This window comes from Rhinatrema bivittatum, chromosome 2 (assembly GCF_901001135.1).
Source record: "Rhinatrema bivittatum chromosome 2, aRhiBiv1.1, whole genome shotgun sequence".
In the NCBI taxonomy this organism is placed as follows: domain Eukaryota; kingdom Metazoa; phylum Chordata; class Amphibia; order Gymnophiona; family Rhinatrematidae; genus Rhinatrema; species Rhinatrema bivittatum.
In genome coordinates this window covers 638,818,798-638,840,748 of record NC_042616.1, presented here as the reverse complement: position 1 = coordinate 638,840,748, position 21,951 = coordinate 638,818,798, and the positions used below count along the sequence as shown (strand labels likewise).

Below are 21,951 nucleotides of genomic sequence, written 5' to 3'. Positions count from 1 at the left end.
GATAGTTTGGGAATAATTTCCATTTTGAAACCAGACCAAAAGACAATTTGGGAATTCTGTGTTTTGGGTATCAAAAATCTTTATGCAGTATTTGAACAATAGGAATACATGCAGTATGCAACAGGAATACATGAAACTATAAATCATTTGTAATTTTGAATCTTTAAATTTTAAATAGTCCAGGAAATGTTCCTGCATGATTAATTTTAACTATAAACACTTAGAAAAATTGGAGTGTAATGCATCTGGTATCAGTATATGTCATAACAATTTTTATTAATAAAGTCAAGTACTTTCCCACTGAATTTCTTTTTTTACTTTTACAACAGTTTAATTAAACAACTCTAATCTTAATCTTATTTTGTCTTGATAATGAGGATGATTATTTGGAAACACAAATCATGGTGTTGACATGATGTACAGTAAAGTTGGAAGTAATTTCCTTCAAAGATGATGGAAGAAAATATTTTTTTAAGCTCTTTTGACAGACATCCATAGCTTTTACAGTTTAGTCCATTATCCTACTAGGGTACACTTGCCACTTTTCTAGAGGATAATTTTTGTAATCTTTGGGTTGAAGCTGATTGAAGCATACTTGGCAATTAATTCAGATGAGGTTGGTTTTGATAAAGCCAGGAAGTTTGGTGTGGATGAAGATTATCAGTGAGATGTCTCAGGAGTGAGAGGCATGTAGAGGTGAATCTAGCCTGATGATACTGGAAGCAGGAACTTTGAGCATCTTCTGTCTCTATGAACTACGTTCCCTTTGGGTTGAGCCCTCTGGTGCTAGTGGCCAGTGAGGAGTATGGAGTGAATGAAGCAGAAGAAACCTGGAACTGAGAAAGGGCCTGGAAGGTACCAGAAGCCACAGAAGAAACTAAACAAAGGTACAGGTTTTAGAGTTAGAAGACTGTCTTTCAGATACAGGAGTAGAGCCAGAGTGAAAGGACTGAAGTTAGGACCAAGTTCTGGCAGTTGGTGGTTGAGAATGCTTCTGTGTAGAAAATAAAATGGATATGAAGTGAAAGTGAGGAGCGCCAGGCCAGAAGAATAAAATAGTCCAAGCAGCCCATAGTGCCACTTGTTGATCAGGGAAGCACGTAGCATCAGATTCATAAGTTGTAGTTGTTAAATGGACTTTCTTTCAGGAACACACATTGTTGTGTAGTTGTGAATCAGAATGAAGAAGGGTGATGCTTAGCCATATCTTCTTTCAAGAAAAGAGTCTTTTCCTAGCATGTACCAGATGGACTCAGGACCAATGGGTGTAGTCAGATTTCAATCTGACGTCACCACCAGTACATATACCCGTGCACGAGGCTCTGATCCTCAGTTTTTTTCCGTCTCCATAGCAGTTCGGGACTTCACACATACTTGCACAGCATTAGAAAACCAAACTCCAAATTTAAAGAAGAAACAAAACCTTACCTCCAAAACAAGCCCCGTTCTCCTGCGGAGATACCTAAGGGTCCCTCCCCCAGTCGAGATTTCCTGAGGTGATTTCCGAGATCCCTCAGAAGTAAGCCTCGGTCCCGGCGTGGACTTAGCCCCCGGGAAAGGGAGCAGCTGAGAGGCAGCTTCAGTCCGGTAGCCGACCCAGCTTGGACTTAGCCCCCTGAAAAGGGAGTGGCTGAGAGGCAGCGGGTGCAGAACAGAGCGCGGCGGTGAAGGTAATTCCCTCTCCCCCTGCAGCCGGAGACCGCCCAGCAGAGGACCGGGAAGCGCCGAGACAAGGTAAGGTAGAAAACTTTCTTTAAGTCTCTGATCTCCGAGGCTCGGACAGCCAGACAGATTGTCCCTCCGGCGTCTGTACATTTGGGTTGAGCAGCCTGTCTGGACTTGACCCCGATTCAGCAAGAGGGTCCTCCCACGTGGAGACACCCTGGGGGGGGGGGCCGCCATCTTACTGCATGGTCGCCGGCGCCTCCCCCCCCTCCCCCCCCCCGGTCGCCGCATCTTCTGCACAACCAAGCCGTGCGCACAAAGTACTTGGGCGCATAGCAGCGCACGCATCTACACCGTGCACACAGCGGCGCGCATCAGGGCTGGGCGCACAGCGGCACACTCAGGGGTTGTCAGGCGCAAAACTAGGGCCACCCGCACGTCTTCCGTTCCTATACGCATAACCAGGCCTCCCGGCATGCGCACCTGTACAGGATACACGCACAAATCATGGCACCGCCGTCCAAGACAGCCAAAGGTCCAGTCCTCTGCCTGGCATTCCACCTGAGAGCGGCGCAGCCCGAGGTGACGTCCGCCCTGTGCCTGCTATGCAAAGAAGCTCGGGGGGGGGGGGGGGAGCTGAGACAAGGTCCCCCTCAGCCTATAGAGGACTCTGGATCCACCACCGAGACTACCCCGGACCTCTCTATTCCCGACTCGGCTCCTCCACAGTGGGGGCCCTCAGGGAGTGCCCTCAGACCCAATGCGGTCCCAGGCAACTTCACCTGGGTAGGATTCTTCGCAGATCTGCAATCCTACATTCACGCACAGACAGGGCCACTAGCGGCACAACCACAACCCCCACTAGTGGTCCAGAATCTCCCAGGCCCCTCCCGGCCTCCACCAGATGTGCCTCCCCTGGACAAATACCTCCTCTTAGGGGACACAGATGATTTGGAGGAGGAATAAGAACTGGAAGAGGGGGAACTCCCTCTAGGAACGGAACCGTATCGCACCATGATGTGCTTCTTCCCAAAAGACAAATTATCAGATCTCATAGCCACGAGTCTGAAGGCATTGGCCATCCCAGACAGATGCAACCCAGCGAGTCCAAGGCAAACCCCTTCCTGGCCGGGCTCTGCCAGACCTCACACCATTTCCCTACGCTACAGGCGGTACAACAACTGATCGACCTGGAATGGGACGCTCCAGAGGCCACCTTTAAGGGAGGTCGTGCCCTAGAAGCTCTCTACCCCTTGGACCCTGCGACGAAGGAACTCCTGATGTTTCCCAAGGTCGTCGCCTGGTCTGTGCCACCACAAAGCACACTACCATACCAGTCGAGGGAGGAGCTTCACTCAAGGATGCCAATGACAGACGGCAGGAATCCATCCTCAAGCAGTCTTACTATGTATTGGCTATGATCTTACAGATCGCTGCCTGCTGCGCCATGGTATCATACGCCAGCCTGGCTATGGCCAGGGATGCAACTACGCCAATCGAGGCCTTAGACCCGGCAATATCATTCCTCATGGATGCGACCTCAGACCTGGTACCTCAGCCAGGAGCCTCTCGTCCATAGTGGCAGCCAGAAGACAGCTCTGGCTCCAAAGCTGGTCAGCCGACGCGACCTCTAAGAGGAGGCTCACGAGAATGCCCTTTAGAGGAACACTCCTATTCGGAAGCGACCTGGACAAATTAGCCGACAAATGAGGCAAGTCCCCAGTACCCTGTCTACCGGAGGACAGGAACAAGAGGAGCCAACGTCCCTCTCCCTGGGCACCCAAGGGCAGAGGATCCCAGTGTTACAGACCATACAAAAACACTTACCAAGCCCCCTGCCCCGCTGGCAAGGGGCAGTCCTTTCGGAGCAGACACAACAAAAGAGGAGCCGGCTCGGGACCAGACCCCAGCCGCAACACGCAATGAGAATCAGCAGGCCCATCTACAGGAAGAGATCATAGGGAGCAGGCTTGCCCTATTCTACCAAAGATGGGTCAAAATAACGTCTGACAATTAAGTCCTATCCATCATCCGAGAGAGATACTTCCTGGACTTCCACAGCATCCCCCCGGACAAGTTTGTGATTTCTCCATGCCACAACCCCTCCAAGCGGAAGGCAGTGGAAACCACACTATCAAAACTACTCGCCCTAAAGGCAATAACAATGGTGCCCACGCACCAACAAAATTCAGGGCACTATTCCATCTACTTCATAGTGCCCAAGAAAGAGGGAACATTCTGGTCCATACTGGATCTCAAGACCATCGGTCGCTACCTGAAGATACCCCGCTTCCGCATGGAAACCCTGCGTTCGGTCATAAAAGCAGTACAACCGGGAGAATTCCTGACCTCCCTGGATCTGTCAGAAGCCTATCTCCACATACTGATCCATCGCCTCCATCAGTGTTTCCTACGCTTCGCGATATTGGGCCATCACTACCAGTCCCAGGCCCTACCATTTGGGCTAGCTACGGCTCCCTGAATGTTCACCAAGATCATGGTGGTAGCAGCGACATTGAGGAAAGAAGGGATCCTCGTGCACCCATACCTGGATGATTGGCTGATCAGAGCAAAATCGCCAGAGGAAAGCCATCAAGCAACCACCAGAGTCATGGAACTACTGCAGAACCTCAGGTGGGTCATCAACACACCGAAGAGCCACCTGCAGCCCTCCCAATCCCTAGAATACCTGGGAGTCCGGTTCGACACCAAATGGAACAAAGTCACCCTGCCCCCTACAAGGAGAAGGAGATTGATGGAACAACTACAAGCATTGTTGAACTCCACTCTCCCCATGGCATGGGAGTATCTCCAAGTTCTCTGACTCATGTCATCAACCATAGAAGTCGTCCCATGGGCAGGGGGCCCACATGTGGCCCCTACAACATTCCCTACTGTCACGGTGGAACCTGATGTCTCAGAACTACTCCACCCCCCTCCGGCTACCGGCGAAGGTTCGGAACCTACTACAATGGTGGCTACATCAAGACCATCTGAGCGAGGGAACAAGCTTATCCCCACCGGAATGGACCTTGCTCACCACGGAATCAAGCCTGCAGGGATGGGGAGCCCACTGCCAGGAGCTAACGGCTCAAGGGCAATGGGACAAAGAAGAGTCGGCATGGAACATTAAACGACTGGAAGCCTGAGCAGTCAGACTAGCCTGCCTACGGTTCAGCCACAGACTCCGGGCAAATCAGTCAGTCATGTCAGACAACACCACATCAGTGGCCTACATCAACCGACAGGGGGGAACAGAAGCCAACAGGTGTCCCTGGAAATAAAACCCCTAATGACGTGGGCAGAATCAAACCTACAGGGGATATCAGGCTCCCACATCGTGGGAAAAACATCACTGCAGACTACCTCAGCAGAGAGAGTCTGGATCCAGGGGAATGGACACTGTCTGCAGCAGCCTTCCAGCGGATAGCAAACCACTGGGGAACCCCAACCATGGATCTTCTGGTAACCGGGTCCAACATCCGAGTTCCCAAGTTCTTCAGCCGAAGACGGGAACCGCGGCCCCAGGGAATCGACGCCCTCGTCCAGACCTGGCCACAGGAGGACCTACTGTATGCCTTCCCTCCATGGCCATTACTGGGCGGAATCATCCGCAAGATAGAACACCACAGGGGGGCTGGTACTTCTAGTGGCCGTGGACTAGCCAAGAACACCATGGTATATGGACATGCGAAGACCTCTGGCGGGAAACACTTTACGACTACCTCCACAAAGGGATCTACTCCAGCAAGGACCAATCCTCCAAGAAGACCCAACGAGATTCTCGCTTACAGTCTGGCCATTGAGAGGTCTCGCCTGAAAAAGTGGATACTCTGGACCAGTGATTGACACGCTGCTCCGAGCATGCAATTTCTCCACCTCCTTAACATATATACAAGTATGGAGAATATTCGAAGCTTTGTGTGAGGACCGCGACATCCTTACATGGACAGTCAAAATCCCCATGATCCTGGAATTTCTGCAGGAAGGTGTGAACAAAGGGTTGTCCCTCAACTCCATCAAGGAACAACTGGCTGCTCTGGCTAGCTTCAGACCCAGGGTGGGCGGCACCAGCCTAGGGGCCCACCCAGATGTCTCCCGCTTCTTAAAAGGGGTCAAGCACATTCAGCCACGCCTAAAGTGGCCGGTAACCCTATGGAATCTCAATCTAGTGTTAGACTTCCTAGCGGGAGCTTCGTTCAGACCAACTCGCGGCCTGTCCCTACGGCTCCTGACCCTGAAGACAGCGTTCCTCGTGGCAATCTGCTCAGCCCATCGAATCTCCAAACTTCAAGCACTATCATGCCAGGAGCCATTCCTCAGATTCACGCCGGGAGCCATACAGCTGCGCATAGTACCCTCCTTCCTGCCAAATATGGTTTCCTCACTTCCAGCTAAACCAAACCATCTTGCTGCCATCTCCAGACGAGCATAAGGACTCTGAAGACTCATGCCTTCTTTGCCACCTGAATGTCGGCAGACTCCTAGTCCGATACCTGGAAAGATTGGAACCTGTACGAAAGAAGGACCATCTGTTCGTTCTTCACAGCGGGAAGAAGCAAGGAGAAGCGGCCTCACAGCCAACCATAGCCCGCTGGATCAAAGAAGTAATCAAAGCGGCCTACTTAGAGGTAGGCAAGCCTCCACCTCTACAAGTCAAGGCCCATTCCACAAGGGCCCAGGCAGTGTCCTGGGCAGAAACCAAGATGCTGTCACCTGCAGAGATCTGTTGGGCGGCAACGTGGTCCTCCATCCACACCACCTCGAGATTCTATCGCCTGGATGTTCAGGTCAAGGAGGACACAGCATTCGCAAAGGCAGTACTAAATGGGCCATGGGCAGCCTCCCACCCGGTTCGGGAGTAGCTTTTGTACATCCCATTGGTCCTGAGTCCATCTGCTACATGCTAGGAAATGGAGAAATTACTTACCTGATAATTTCATTTTCCTTAGTGTAGACAGATGGACTCAGAACCCCGCCCAAGGCTGCCTCGCAATCAAGAATCCTTGGGGGAACCGCCCCCCGAGTGCAACACAAGCACGGGTAAGCCAACCCTTATCTCTAGTTCAAACACCCATATTACCAGGTGTCGATGCTTCTCGGTTGAGTGTCCTGGCGGTCCCCAGCTAAAATCCATGTCAACCAATTCGTTAATCAAGTTATCCAAACACACATATATCCATAATTGCTTTTCTAGGAGAAAACTGAGGATTAGAGCCTCGTGCACGGGTATATGTACTGGTGGTGACGTCAGATTGAAATCTGACTCAGTCTCCAACTGCTGTCAGGAGCATACTATACCCATTGGTCCTGAGTCCATCTGTCTACACTAAGGAAATTGAAATTATCAGGTAAGTAGTTTCTCCATTATCAGGATGCAAGCACTTGGTTGATACAGGGCTCCTTCCAGTAGAATTGAAGAATTCAGCAGATGAAGGATTTGAGGCTGGAAGAAATGCTAAGAGAAATCAGGGAAGCTAAACAATTTGACAGTGCAGTAATAATGGGAGATTTAAAATGATCAAAGAAATGACTCTCAAACATACTGATACTCTATGTATTTATGAACCCTGATTTTATTTGTACATCTTCAGTAGATTTGAAGTTGGAAATGATACCTTGGCCAAACCATTTTCTGATCAATTCTGGGAGTATTAAAGACTGCTAAAAATTCATAAAAGACTGACTCAATATCCAGGGAGACTCCTAGTCTCTTCCAGAAGTTCACTGTTAGAGCCTTTATCAATTTTAGTGGATAAATTTCTGTCAGTTTGTTACACAGTTGCCCTCTTACACCAGAGATTCAGGGCACATTATTTCTATTTTAGAGGTACTTTCAGTACCGATCCCTGACTTGTTAAGTTACAAGAACTAAAGAAATTGCCATGCTGGGTCAAACCAACAGTCCATCAAGCCCAACATCCTGTTTCCAACAGAGACCAAACCAGGCCACAAGAACTTGGCAAGTACCCAAACACCAAGAAGATCCCATGCTACTGATGCCAGTAATAGCAGAAGTCATTCCCTAAGTCAACTTGATTAATAGCAGTTAATGGACTTCTCCAATAACTTATCCAAACCTTTTTTAAACCTAGCTACACTAACTGCACTAACCACATCCTCTGGCAACAAATTCCAGAGCTTAACTGTGCGTTGAGTGAAAAATAATTTTCTCCAACTAGTCTTAAATGTGCTACTTGCTAACTTCATGGAGTGCCCCCTAGTCCTTCCATTATCTGAAAATGTAAATAACCAATTCACATCTACTTGTTCAAAACCTCATGATTTTAAAGATCTCTATCATAATCCCTCCTGAGCAGTTTCTTCTCCAAGCTGAACAGCCCTAACCTCTTCAGCCTTTCCTCATAGGGGAGCTGTTCTATCCCCTTTATCATTTTGGTTGCCCTTCTCTGTACCTTCTCCATTGCAACTATATCTTTTTTGAGATGCGGCGACCAGAATTGTACACAGTTTTCAAAGTGCAGTCTCACCATGGAGCGATACAGAGGCATTATGACATTTTCTGTAGCTTCATTATACACGAGCATCTCCCAGGGTAAAGCCATTGAGATTGCCCAGGGTTTTCTTGGAAAAAAGAATTGAACCTGCCTGTGATCCCACCTGTTTCCTTGTGGAGTTGATTTCGATTGCTATGAAGAAAAAATGTTTTTGTTTATAAAATTTTTTCAACAGAATAAGGGGGTATCAAGGGGGGGCCTCTGGCTCCTGATATTGCAAATGTATATGTAGGATGGTTTGAAGTGAGTTGTTTTTTTTTTTTTTTGTCCAGTTGTCCCTTTAGTCATTACATTACACTATGGAAACTCTACATTGATGATGGCATTTTGTTATGGTCGGGGACCCATAGGGACTTGGAGATTTTTTTGGAATGACTAAATCCAGGACATTAATTTACAATTTACTTCTACCTTTAGTCCTACACAAATTCACTTTTTAGATATTACTATTCAGTATGATATAGATGCTTTATGATTCTCCATTTTTCGAAAAGAGACTGATCCTAATACAAATGCTTCACTTCAGTAGCTGCCATACCAAACTTTTAAAACACAATCTCCTGGTGGAACAGTTTTTGAGGCTGAGGAAGTTGTGTTCCTCTGTTGATGAATCTTAATGCAAGATTGGTGGAAATGCACAAAGGGTTTATGATAGGGGTTATCCGACCCAAGTTTTAAAAAAAAATCATATGAGGGAATGGTGGGCTAATAGGGAGTTATTACTGGCCCAACTCCACAAAATTAAGATAATATAAAAACATGTCAGTTGTATAAGATGTGAGAGAGATGAGGCCCATCTAGTTTTTCATTAGCAAGAACAGCAGCATCAGGTGGAGGAGTTAAGTTTTTCAGTGTTAGAGAAATTGACTCCCTGTTTGCAAGGGGACAATTTTAATACATTTTTACTCCAGAAAGAACAGATATATTTTCCAATGGCTTGAACAAAGAAGTAGAATGGGGAGGGGGGATAATGTGCTTTACTATTCAGGGGTAGGGCAATTAATATAACTAAGGTCCTATTAAAGGGATCGTTAAAAGGATTGTCCATTGCTGTTTTCCAACAAGGGGTTGTGCATCATGATTTGAATCCTGATTGGCTCAAGGTGTTTTAAAAGAACAGATAATGCACAGCTAATGCTTGCTGACATCATCAAGATGGACGTTGGTAATGCTTTGTGTAGGTACTTTGTCAGAAAAAGTTTAGAATTTTGGTTTTGAAAGAGCTATGTTTTGAATTTTAAAATGATGAGAGTATTCCTCTGATGCAGCCTGATATTTATTTATTTAAAAACATTTTTGTACCGTCATTAAGTTAAATACCATCACAACGGTTTACAGAAGGGCACGATAAAGAGAAATATGGGTGGTATAGATTACAAATTACTCATGTGCCATCATAGTACGGTAACAATGTAAAATAATAAACTAGGTGTGTAAATTAAACCTGATTGTTAGGAACAAATTAGGCAGTTTGATTTTAACATTAATATGCTTATGTAGGTTACTAAAAACTTCTAGCTTGGTGCATCCTTATCGCTCAACTATTTTTCTCCTTTTCTTTATCTTTATAAAATGCTTGTTTAAAAAGCCAGGTTTTCAGATTAGTTTTGAATAATTTCAGATTTGTCTGTAGTCTTATTTCGAGTGGCATGGTATTCCAGAGTACAGGACCAGCCGAAATGCTGCAGCATCAGGCTTTTTCAAGTAATACAGCAGATTCAGGTTTGTCATACAGCGAGAACAAATAGATGTCACAGTGCGGACCAGCTTAAACCTCTGAGTTTTTCAAGATTAGAGTATTACAGTGATTTAACGCTTTTGTATTCAAGTAAATACAGTGGATTTAAGTACAAGCCAAGAATAAACGGTTGTCATTTACTAATGAGGATGTTGGGGACATACCAGTTCCAGAGATGGTTTTCAGGGGTGATGAGTCAGACGAACTGAACGAAATCACTGTGAACCTGGAAGATGTAGTAGGCCAGATTGACAAACTAAAGAGTAGCAAATCACCTGGACCGGATGGTATGCATCCTAGGGTTCTGAAGGAACTAAAAAATGAAATTTCTGATCTATTAGTTAAAATTTGTAACCTATCATTAAAATCATCCATTGTACCTGAAGACTGGAGGGGGTGGCCAATGTAACCCCAATATTTAAAAAAGGCTCCAGGGGCGATCCGGGTAACTATAGACCAGTGAGCCTGACTTCAGTGCTGGGAAAAATAGTGGAAACTATTCTCAAGATCAAAATCGTAGCGCATATAGAAAGACATGATTTAATGGGACACAGTCAACATGGATTTACCCAAGGGAAGTCTTGCCTAACATCTGCTTCATTTTTTTGAAGGGGTTAAACATGTGGATAAAGGTGAACCGGTAGATGTAGTGTATTTGAATTTTCAGAAGGCGTTTGACAAAGTCCCTCATGAGAGGCTTCTACGAAAACTAAAAAGTCATGGGATAGGAGGTGGTGTCCTTTCGTGGATTACAAACTGGTTTGAAGACAGGAAACAGAGTAGGATTAAATGGTCCATTTTCTCAGTGGAAAAGGGTAAACAGTGGAGTGCCTCAGGGATCTGGACTTGGACCAGTGCTTTTCAATATATATATAAATGATCTGGAAAGGAATAAGACGAGTGAGGTTATCAAATTTGCGGATGATACAAAATTATTCAGAGTAGTTAAATCACAAGCAGACTGTGATATATTACAGGGGGACCTTGCAAGACTGGAAGATTGGGCATCCAAATGGCAGATGAAATTTAATGTGGACAAGTGCAAGGTGTTGCATTATAGGGAAAAATAACCCTTGCTGTAGTTACACGATGTTAGGTTCCATATTAGGAGCTACCATCTAGGAAAAAGATCTAGGCATCATAGTGGATAATACTTTAAAATTGTCAGCTCAGTGTGCTGCAGCAGTCAAAAAAGCAAACAGAATGTTAGGAGTTATTAGGAAGGGAATGGTTAATAGAACGGAAAATGTCATAATGCCTCTGTATCGCTCCATGGTGAGACCGCACCTTGAATACTGTGTACAATTCTGGTCGCCGCATCTCAAAAAAGTTATAGTTGCGATGGAGAAGGTACAGAGAAGAGCAACCAAAATGATAGGGGAGCTGTTCCATCCCCTTTATGAGGAAAGGTTGAAGAGGTTAGGGCTGTTCAGCTTGGAGAAGAGACAGCTGAGGGTGGATATGATAGAGGTCTTTAAAATCATGAGATGTCTTGAACGAGTAGATGTGACTTGTTTATTTACACTTTCAAATAATAGGACTAGGGGGCATTCCATGAAGTTAGCAAGTAGCACATTTAAGACTAATTGGAAAAAATTCTTTTTCACTCAACGCACAATAAAGCTCTGGAATTTGTTGCCAGAGGATGTGGTTAGTGCAGTTAGTGTAGCTGGGTTCAAAAAAGGTTTGCATAAGTTCTTGGAGAAGTCCATTAATGGCTATTAATCAATTATACTTGGGGAATAGCCACTGCTATTAATTGCATCAGTAGCATGGGTTCTTCTTAGTGTTTGGGTACTTGCCAGGTTTTTATGGCCTGGTTTGGCCTCTGTTGGAAACAGGATGCTGGGCTTCATGGACCCTTGGTCTGACCCAGCATGGCAATTTCTTATATTCTTATTCTGACTGGAGCTTTTCTAACTGAACCTCAGTTTGTGGACATTATTGTTTCCACTTGTTGACAGTTGTTTTATGCTGTCACATCCATTTACACTGAAGCCCTTTTGAAGTCTCGACAAGTAACTATAAATTTACCCTCTGGGTGAACAGTAATTGCTATTCATTGCTTATGATAGCATTGACAGTTACATCGAGGGGAGTGATCTGATGGATTTGGTAAAGCATCTCTGCTATTGTAGAAACGGGAGATTGGCTACACATACTTGTGATTTTCAAATGTTTTTAACAATGGGACTTTTCTATTTAAAAATATTTTTGTTATAAGATTGTAATGAGTGGATATTGGGAATTTTTTTTTATGTTGTCTCTCTTCTTTTTCTACTAGACTCTGTTTTAGATTTTATTATTTGGGGTAGGGTGAGATATTAGGATAGGATTGAAATTTTTGAATAAACAAATGCCAAAATACAAATAAATAAGCTTAATAAGTTATAAAAAAATTATTTGAAATTTGACTGTTCTATGTTATGATAGTGTTAAAGACTTAGCAAAAACTCAAAAATTATTGAAAAGAAAAAATGTTGAACCAGATCAGTTTGTGATAGCTTTTCTTCCAATCATATCAGATATGATTTCGGAGAATATCAATACTGCTGTAACAGAATGGATTCTGTAAATTTTTCATTGTATATTTTAAGTTGTTATATTGTTTGATTTTATTATTGTTTTAACTGCCCTAAGTAATTTTCTTATCTAACATTGTGAATGTTCTATTGTAAACCGTCCTGATCAACATTACCCTGGATAAAGATGAACCAGTAGATGTGGTGTATTTGGATTTTCAGAAGGAGCTTGACAAAGTCCCTCATGAGAGGCTTCTAAGAAAACTAAAAAGTCATGGGATAGGAGGCAATGTCCTTTCATAGATTACAAACAGGTTAAAAGACAGGAAACAGAGTAAGATTAAATGGTCAATTTTCTCAGTGGAAAAAGGTAAACAGTGAGGTGCTTCAAGGATTTGTACTTGGATCGATGCTTTTCAGTGTATTTATAAATGATCTGGAAAAGGATACAATGAGGTAATCAAATTTGCAGTTCATACAAAATTATTCAGGGTAGTTAAATCACAAGCAGATTATGATAAATTGCAGGAGGATCTTGCAAGACTGGAAGATTGAGCATCCAAATGGCAGATGAAATTTAATGTGGACAAGCGCAAGATGATACATTAGGGAAAAATAACCCATGCTGTAGTTACATGGTAATTTCTGATTAGGAGCTACCACACAGGAAAAAGATCTAGGTATCATAGTGGATAATATATTAAAATCGTCGGCTCACTGTGCTGCGGCACACAGTACATTAGGAATTATAGGAAGGGAATGGTGAATAAAATGGAAAATGTCATAATGCCTCTGTATCTTTCCATGGTGAGACCACACCTTGAGTACAGTGTACAATTCTAGTTGCCGTAACTCAAAAAAGATATAGTTGCACTGGAGAAGGTACAGAGAAGGGCGACCAAAATGATAAAGGGGATGGAATGACTCTCCTATGAGGAACAGGTAAAGAGGGCTGGTCAACTTGGAGAAGATAACTGGGGGGGAGGGAGGGGATATGATAGAAGTGTATAAAATCATGAGACGTCTAGAACGGGTAAATGTGAATTAGTTATTTACTCTTTCAGATAATAGATTGACTAGGGGGCATTCCATAAAGTTAGCAAGTAGCACATTTAAAATAGATGGGAAACCATTATTTTTCACTCGACGCACAATTAAGCTTTGGAATTTGTAGCTGGGTTTAAAAAAAGTTTGGATAAATTCCTGGAGGAGATAGCCATTAATTGCTATTAATCAAGTTGACTCAGGGGATAGTCACTGCTATTACTGGCATTAGTAGCATGGGATCTACTTAATGTTTGGGTACTTGTGAGGTACTTGTAAGATGGATTGACCACTGTTGGAAACAGGATTCTGGGTTTGATGGACCCTCGGTCTGACCCAGTATGGCAACTTTTTATGTTCTTATTCACCGCTAAACCTTGAGATGCCCCTTCAGTGGGGTTCAGGTATGCCTTATCTGTTACAGGTTTAACTATTTTTTTTGTTTGTTTTTTGAGCACAGCATCAAACAGTACTCAAAATTTCAATAACTTGTATCTTGCCATACGATCTGCTGCAGGCAGTGTCAGATAAAGCACCTTTAGAATTGTTCATTTGCTGCTTCTGTACACCACTTCAAAATATATTCCTAAACAACAGTAAAATTAAAGAAAGTGAATACTTAGCTCTTTTTCTTTTCAGTATACTGAAGAACAGATCATAAAATGTTCAGCGCATAATGCTGTATACAGTCTCTGAAATTGCGTTCAATGTTTCTGACACACGACCTGACATAAGCCCATGTTTCGGTGAAATCTTTGCCTTTCTCAGGGGTATCTAGAAATATACAAAATTACATATTAAACATTACCAACCCTTCATGTCCCCCTTCACACAGAGTACTCACAGAACCAACACACACACATACCTTCCCACATTTTAACACCAGCATAATGCTCATCATCTACCCAATTCACAATCAGATTATTAAACCACCACAACCAACAGCAAGCATGCATGCAAATCCGTCATACATCCATTGCCAACTGAAAGCTAATAGGCAGTGGCGCCAACCACTCATACTGAACATCCACCACACAGGTGGTGACCTATAGCATCTGTAGTACCTATTAGTGGACTCTTTATTTGTTTATACAGTACATGTGGATTATAATATTGCAGAAACAAGTGAGGTTGATGCAGGTGCCTGCTTCTTGGTTTACTAATAGGGTGCACACTTTAATGGGTGAGGTGCTGATATTTGTGGGGTTTATCTCCTGGCTTTCTTTTGCAGCATATGTGAGTCATACTTGTCAGCTTATGGTCTTGGCAATATAATACATATCTGTTGAAAAGTACTTTGAAAGATAAAATCATTAAATATGTTGATTAAAACCACATTCAATTCATATTCAGAGCTTGGATGTCCAGTAATTCTGATTAATATTTAATGTCTTTTAATATTGTTAGCAAAGCAGGGTAATCTTGTTTCTTTATCATTTAATTAGTCTAAACCAATGTAGTTTATCCTCCAGTTGGTCAGTAAAGTTCTTATTGACATTGTAGTAGGTCAGTTTAATATAGGTTTCTGTCCATTATCAAACATTATAATTAATGCTGAACTTTTAATATATTCATAAAATCTGTATGGTGGCCATACTTTATAAGAAAAATTCAAAGCATGTAAAAATAAGATATTAGACTAATCGATTTAAAACAGAAATGTTCAGTTTTCCATTAAATGATTGCCATAGTTTACCCAAAAAATATGCTTGGTCATTTTAGAGGATTCAGTACCCTATGAAAAATATTTAAGCCAATCTGAATTTTTATCACCTTTTTTTTTTTCTATTTAATCTTTATTAAATTTTAACAATATTACAAAGCATAAAAAACTTTGCAGAAAATTTTGTATCGTGTTGGTACAAAGAAAATCAATATATATTCTAATCATCACTTCAAATGCTGTAATATATATATTCCCCAACACTCTACAACAAATTAGACCCCAAACCTTAGAGAGGGGGGGTGTTGCTTACACTTTAAGGAGAAAAAAATAGGAAATTACTTATTAACTCAAAAACTTTGGTTACCAGATTCAGCAGCTATATCCTTTATAACATTCTAACTGCTACCTTAAGTTGGTAGTATACGCTTGGCATCAACAACATTTTTCAGTTGCTCGGGATGAAAAAAAATATAACTATTATTTTCAAACTTCACAACGCATTTACACGGGAACCTCAATAAATATGTTGCCCCCATGGCTATTACTTCTGACTTCAGAGCTAAAAGTTTTTACGCTTAGTTTGGGTTGTTTTTGTGAAATCCGGAAAGATCCTTATCCAGGATCCCATAAAGGTTTCCTTAATCCTTTTGAAGTACGCCTTCATAATTACTCCTTGATCAACTTCATTGAAGAAAGATATTAATAGCGTAGTTCTTTCAGCTATTTCATAACTGGAAGATTCTAGAAAGTCCGTCAAATTCTCTAAGACATTCTGTGGCATTTGCTGGTTTGACTGGGCTTTGCGCACAGGCAGAAAATAAACTTTTTTCAAAGGGGGGATTTTCTCTGGAGCTATTTCCAATATATCAACCAGGTAACGGTTCAAGGTAATTTTAGGTATCTCTCCGATCACCCTAGGAAAGTTTATTATCCTCAGATTCAAATGTCTTAGAAAGTTCTCAATGTTTTCAATCTTCCTGTTTACCACTCCATAATCTTGTATTATATTTACTTGCACTTCTTTTATTTTTTTCACATCCCTTTCTATCGTTGTTATTTTCTCAGAAGTTTCTTTTCTATATCCTTCATAGTTATTATTTAATGCTTCCAGCTGTTGTGAAACGGTGTTTATTTTCACAGAGCACTCTGAAACTGTTTTTGCTAATGCCGAGGTCAGACTCCATAGTGAGTCTAAAGTCACCACCGCTGGTTTTGGAGCAAAAACACTCAGACTGAGCGTGTCAGAGCTTACCCCCTCCTTCTCCTCCTGGCTCCGACCGTCTCCTGATGTCGTCTCTCCGATTTTCTCAGGAGGAACGGGGGGTCATCATCTCAGCAGTCCCCTCAGTTCGAAACTCTAACTGCTCCACTCCGGGAGGTAGAGCTGAACACGGCGTTGATGTTCCCCGCTCAGCTGGAGGTAAACCAATGTCGGGCGGGGTGAGGGATATTTCCTCCGAGGTCGGGTCGCATTATCCTCCCTGCGACTCGGCAGCCGGACCTCTCACTCCCTTTTTTTCTGCTACTGCGATACACTGCGCGATGGTCTTTTGCCCGGTGGGCTGGGAAGGATTAGAAGGGTAAATCCTTAGCTTCCCCTTGCGTTTTGGCGGCATTTCAGCTCAAATGAAAAAGGATTCAGAGTGAAACTTCTCTGGAGCAAGTCACAGCGTTACCGCTCTGGTCGCCATCTTGGTTCCACCCCCAATTTTTATCACTTTTAAGGAGAAGCACACATTCATAATCATTCTTATCAATAGATTAGTAGTTTCAGATCTATTTTCAATCTTGGAAAGAGTCTTTGTCCTTAAAGTGGCTTTGATTTAATACAGTAAGAACTTTTCAAAATACTTTCAAGTATAAACATCATATAGCATAATATACATTTGCATATTGATCAGTGTTGATAAATATTTATAAATCTTTTGCGGATATCTTTTGCTAGTATGTAGAATAATTAAAATCTTGTTATCAAATTACTCATTTATCCATTGGACTATATTGGACAGAGATACAATAAAGCGTTTGACTTTGACACCTTCCATACTATGGGATTTTCTCATTTTTTTTCTTGTTTTTGGGCATCTTGAAGCTTGGGATTCACCCTGTTTGAGAACTGCTATCCTGCTTGTCCTTAGAGAAAACTGAGTTGCTTACCTGTAATAGGTGTTCTCAGAAGACAGCAGGATGTTATTTCTCAGAATCCCATCCCGCTTCCCCTGGAAGTGAAGGACTATGCCTGGGAGCAGGGAGGTGACTACGATGACACATGCTCGGCAGAGCATGCTGAAAGCTCTAGAATCTTTGAGATCAAAGTTCTGTGCCAGGCTCCACTGGATGATGTAAACCATGTGTGAGGACTAACATCCTGCTGTTCTCAGAGAACACCTGTTACAGATAAGCAACTCTTGTTTTTCACTCAGTACACAATAAAGCTATGGACTCAGTTACCAAAGAATGTGGTCAAAGCAACAAATATCATGGGGTCCACAAGAGGGCTAGACTATTTCCTAAAGGAAAAGTCTGTAAACAGTTATTAGCCAGGTAAACTTGGGAAAGCCATCACTTATCCCTGTGAGCGAGATAAAATAAATTGATCAAATATTGGAGATTTACTGGTTACTTGTTACCTGTACTGGTCACATTTGTAGACAGGATCCTGGGCTCGAAGGTCCTTGGTCTAAGCCAGCATGGCACTTCTTATGTCCTTAACTTTGTTTCCTGTAAGAAAGTATACTTAGGCACTCCTCTTCCTCCACCCTGTCTCCTTCTCTTTTTGTGCCCTCTATTTTCATATTTAAAGCCGAGCCTTGTGTCTTAATATATTGAGAAACTGACCAGAAAAATGTGGTAGTGGTGGGAACGGTGAAAATGACACTTAACTGTCTCCACAGTTGTACCTTCTCCCTTATAAATAGCATGTGAACGAAGAGGAGGGGCAGCCAGGAACAATGAGAAGCCTCTTGCTCCCCCTTTGACTACCATTGTTTTATTGTAAGCCACCTAGAACATTGGATCATGCAGCCTATAAATATTAATTGTGAAGATGCAAAGAGCTCTGAAAAACAGGCAAATTATTTATTCTCCCAGGACAAGTAGGATGGTAGTCTTCACACAAGAGTGACATCAGCGGATGGAGCCCAACATGGAAAACTGATGACAAAGTTTCTAGAACTTTGAGCATACTGAGCATGCCTTAATCCACACATCAACGCGGAGTCCATCTTCAGCCTCTCTTTTTTTTTTTTTTTTTTCCTGTGGAGCTTTCGCCTCGTGGTAGAGTTAGCTTGTGGCTTTTCTTGTTGGAAATTGCCTAAGAAAACTTTTTACCATCCTTTCAGGTTTTTGTGTAAATTCACCGATCATGGGTCCCTCTAGTTTCCTCATTTAGGTCTTTCAGTGGTTTGGGAAGTGTTTTTGCTTCGGTTCCCCCTCCTATGGCAGTGGTGTTTCAGTGCCCGCCGGTGTTGACTGCCCACCTTCACTCTTTCATTTTTCCCCTTTTTCTTTCATTCGTCCTGGCCTCGTCTGGTTTCCATCGGTGCCCCCAGTGTCCGAGGACCATGTCCATCATGGACACTCATGAGATGTGTGTCCTCTGCCTGGGGGCATCGCAAAACGTCCAGGGTTGCCGCATATGCGCCCAGATGACCCCTAAGGAACTTCGTGCTCAGCCCGATAAGATGGAGATGATGATCAGGTCGAGGAAGTCCAAGGCATCGGCACTGATGGACCTGGGAGCCGCACCAATGGACACCAAGCCATCGTCATCGGCAGATAGGAGCACTAGGGACAGGCTTCTGTCAGTTTCTTCCAAGTCAAGGATGTCTGGTTCGTTGTCATTGACCTCAGTACCAGGGAAAAACCGGGCTGAGCACCAAGGGAAGCCAAGGAAGCATCGGCACCGTCACCCTCGATGAGTGGTGCCAGTCTCAGGAAGGCACCAGCTCCTCCCATGATGCCCAAGAAGCGACCCCATGGCGAGGAATGCCCATCCTCCATTGATGCCGGGGATCCGAGATGGTCTCACCGGTCCTGGTTCCAGTCGCCAATCCACCTCGGAATCCAAGGAAGATCTGGCCACCCCTCCTGCCTCCCAGTTGGCTTTGGCATTGGCAACTTTTGAGGAGGATTTGGAGCCAGAGTCCAGCTGGCAGTCCAGGGCATCGAACCGGTGGCACACCTTTCTGAAACCACTGTTGCAAAGGCTCAACTGCTTTTTGGTGTGTTACCGACTCAGTTGGCATAGCTTCCCAGGAGGCCATCGATGTCCGGTGGGGCACCAATGCTTCCCCCCACCAATAGGGTGCTTTGTTGCCGGTTTCTCCAAGGAGGAAGCTCCATCAAAACCGGCAGAGACACCAAGGCGTGGAGGCCCCCGCCCCCTGTCCAGCTTTGCTGAGGCTGGCACTGTTGCCACCGATACCCACACCTCTGGACAAAGGCCGAGCACACAGGGCCCCTGTAGACTACAGTGAGGATGAGGCCTTATATGACCCTTTGAAGGGTTGACATTGTGGAATCCTCTGAGGACTTGGAAGGTCTCCTCTAGATGAGCGAAGGAGGTCTCCTCCAGAGGACCTGACCTTTGCAGGTTTTATACGGGCGATGGAGGAGGCCATCCCTTTTCAGTTAATGACAGAGGAGGATACCAGGCATAAGATGCTGGATATTCTCCAGTTCATGGAGGCTCCTAAAAAAGATCATGGTTGTCCCGGTGCACAAGATCTTTAGGGAGTTGCTGCTGAGGATATGGAAGCACCCTCTCACAGTACCTCTCGTTAACAGGAAGGTGGATGAGTTTACCTCGTCCAATAGGCTATCAGATTCGAGAAGTGTCAGCTGTCACACTAACCAGTAGTAGTCAATTCCGCTCTTAAGAAGGCCAAGGGCTCTCGGACTTATGCCTCTGCGCGCCCCCCAGATAAGGATCATAGAGCAATGGCCACCCTTAGGAAAGTATTCCAAGGGGCCATGCTTATTGCCTGCATTGCCTCTTACGAGCTCTACATGAGCCAATATTCTCACAACCTCTGGAAGCAGGTGCAAGAGGTGGCCGAGCAACTGCTTCAACAGCAGCAAAGACACCTCATCGCTGGTGCATCAGGGCCTGGAGTGTGGAAAACACAAGGATCGTTCTACCTACGATGTTTTTGAGACGACAGCGAGAATCTCTGCAGTGCGAATCGGCACCCGCAGAATGGCATGTCTGCAGGCCTCAGACCTTCGGAGGTACAGGAAAGACTTGCTGACCACCTGTGCACAAGAGAGAATCTCTTCAGGGATAAGGTGAGGGACGCACTAGCCCAATTACGGGATCACCATGAGACCCTCCAACAGCTCTCCACCAGCACTTCAGACTCTCCCTCCTCAGCTAGAAGGTTCGCGAGGCAGGGTCAGAGGAAGTCTTTCTACTGCCAGATGAAGTACTATCCTCCGGCCCCTCGCTCCCATTCGCAAAGGGTGAGCTCACCCAGGCCGTCCTAAGCAACAGAGAGCTCCCAAGCCCTAGCTGGCTCCCCAGCCAAATCCTGGGACTTGGTTTTGACTAGCTCTCGTAGGGAGTATAAGCTGGACCCACTGGATGGGGGCAGGTTATGGTTCTTTGCAGATCGGTGGCCCAGTATCACCTCGGACTAGTGAGTCTTGTCCATTGTCCGACAAGGGTACCAAATAAATCTGTTGGGTATCCTGCCATATTGCCCCGTGCCCATTTTGGGGGCCAATACGCGCATCAGGAGGGGTACTATTTCGGGAGCTCTCTGCCCTCTTAATGGCCAAAGTGGTGCAGCTTGTCCCACCAGGGCAAAGAGGGCAGGGATTCTACTCCGGTACTTCCTGATTCCATAAAGAACAGGGGAACTCTGTCCCATCCTAGACCTAAGGGTCTTGAACAAGTTTCTTAAAAAAGAAAAGTTCAAGATGGTTTCCCTGGGCACCCAGATACCCCTCCTGCAAAAATAGGATTGGCTATGCTCACTCGATTTAAAGGACGCATACATTCATATCAAGATCTTTTCAGGTCACAGCAAGTATCTCAGATTTGTGGTGGGAAAACAGCACTTCTAGTACAGTGTGTTGCTGTTCGGGCTAGCGTCAGCTCCACATGTCTTTACAAAATGTTTGGCCTTGATGCAGGTGCACCTCTACAGACTGGAAGTGCATGTTTTCCCTTACTTGGATGATTGGCTGGTCAAGAGCACCTCCTAGGCCGGGGCAGTTCTGTCCTTGCGCTTGACCCATCCAGGTGTTGAAGTCACTAGGGTTCATCGTCAATTTCCTAAAGTCCCATCTCAGCTTGTCTCCTCAATAGGACTTTAGAAGAGCCCTGCTAGACAAGGCTCAGGCAAACCTTCCTGCCGCATTCCAGGGCGGTCACCTTGGTGTCCATAGTGACAGTGATTCAACAGAGCCAGCAGGTAACAACACGGCACATGCTGAGGCTGGGCCAAATGGCTGCAACCATCCATGTCACTCCCTTGGCATGTTTACACATGTGCAGAGCCTAATGGTTCAGTCTCAGAGCATTCTCAACAGCAGGCCCACCTTTATGGAACTCCATCCCATCTGACTTGAGACAGGAACCCTGCACGCTAACATTCAGGAAAAGGCTGAAAACTTGGCTTTTTAAAAAAGCGTTCCCAGGCCTTGATTAAAAACCTTCACCTAACAGCACAAACTCTTCTTTAAAAATTGAATTAAAATAAGAAACCGCAAACTTCCCACGCATATCCATCACCATATTATTATTGTCATCTGTTATACAATTGCATTATATTGATTCAATTTTGCTTCACT

General features: G+C 44.3%; 1 protein-coding gene across 3 annotated transcripts in view; it reads left to right on the top strand.

Moving 5' to 3' along the window:
- PLAG1 (PLAG1 zinc finger) overlaps nucleotides 1-21,951 on the top strand; it is a 94,833-nt gene that overhangs the window by 26,275 nt on the left and 46,607 nt on the right. The gene's annotated exons all lie outside the window — the stretch shown is intronic.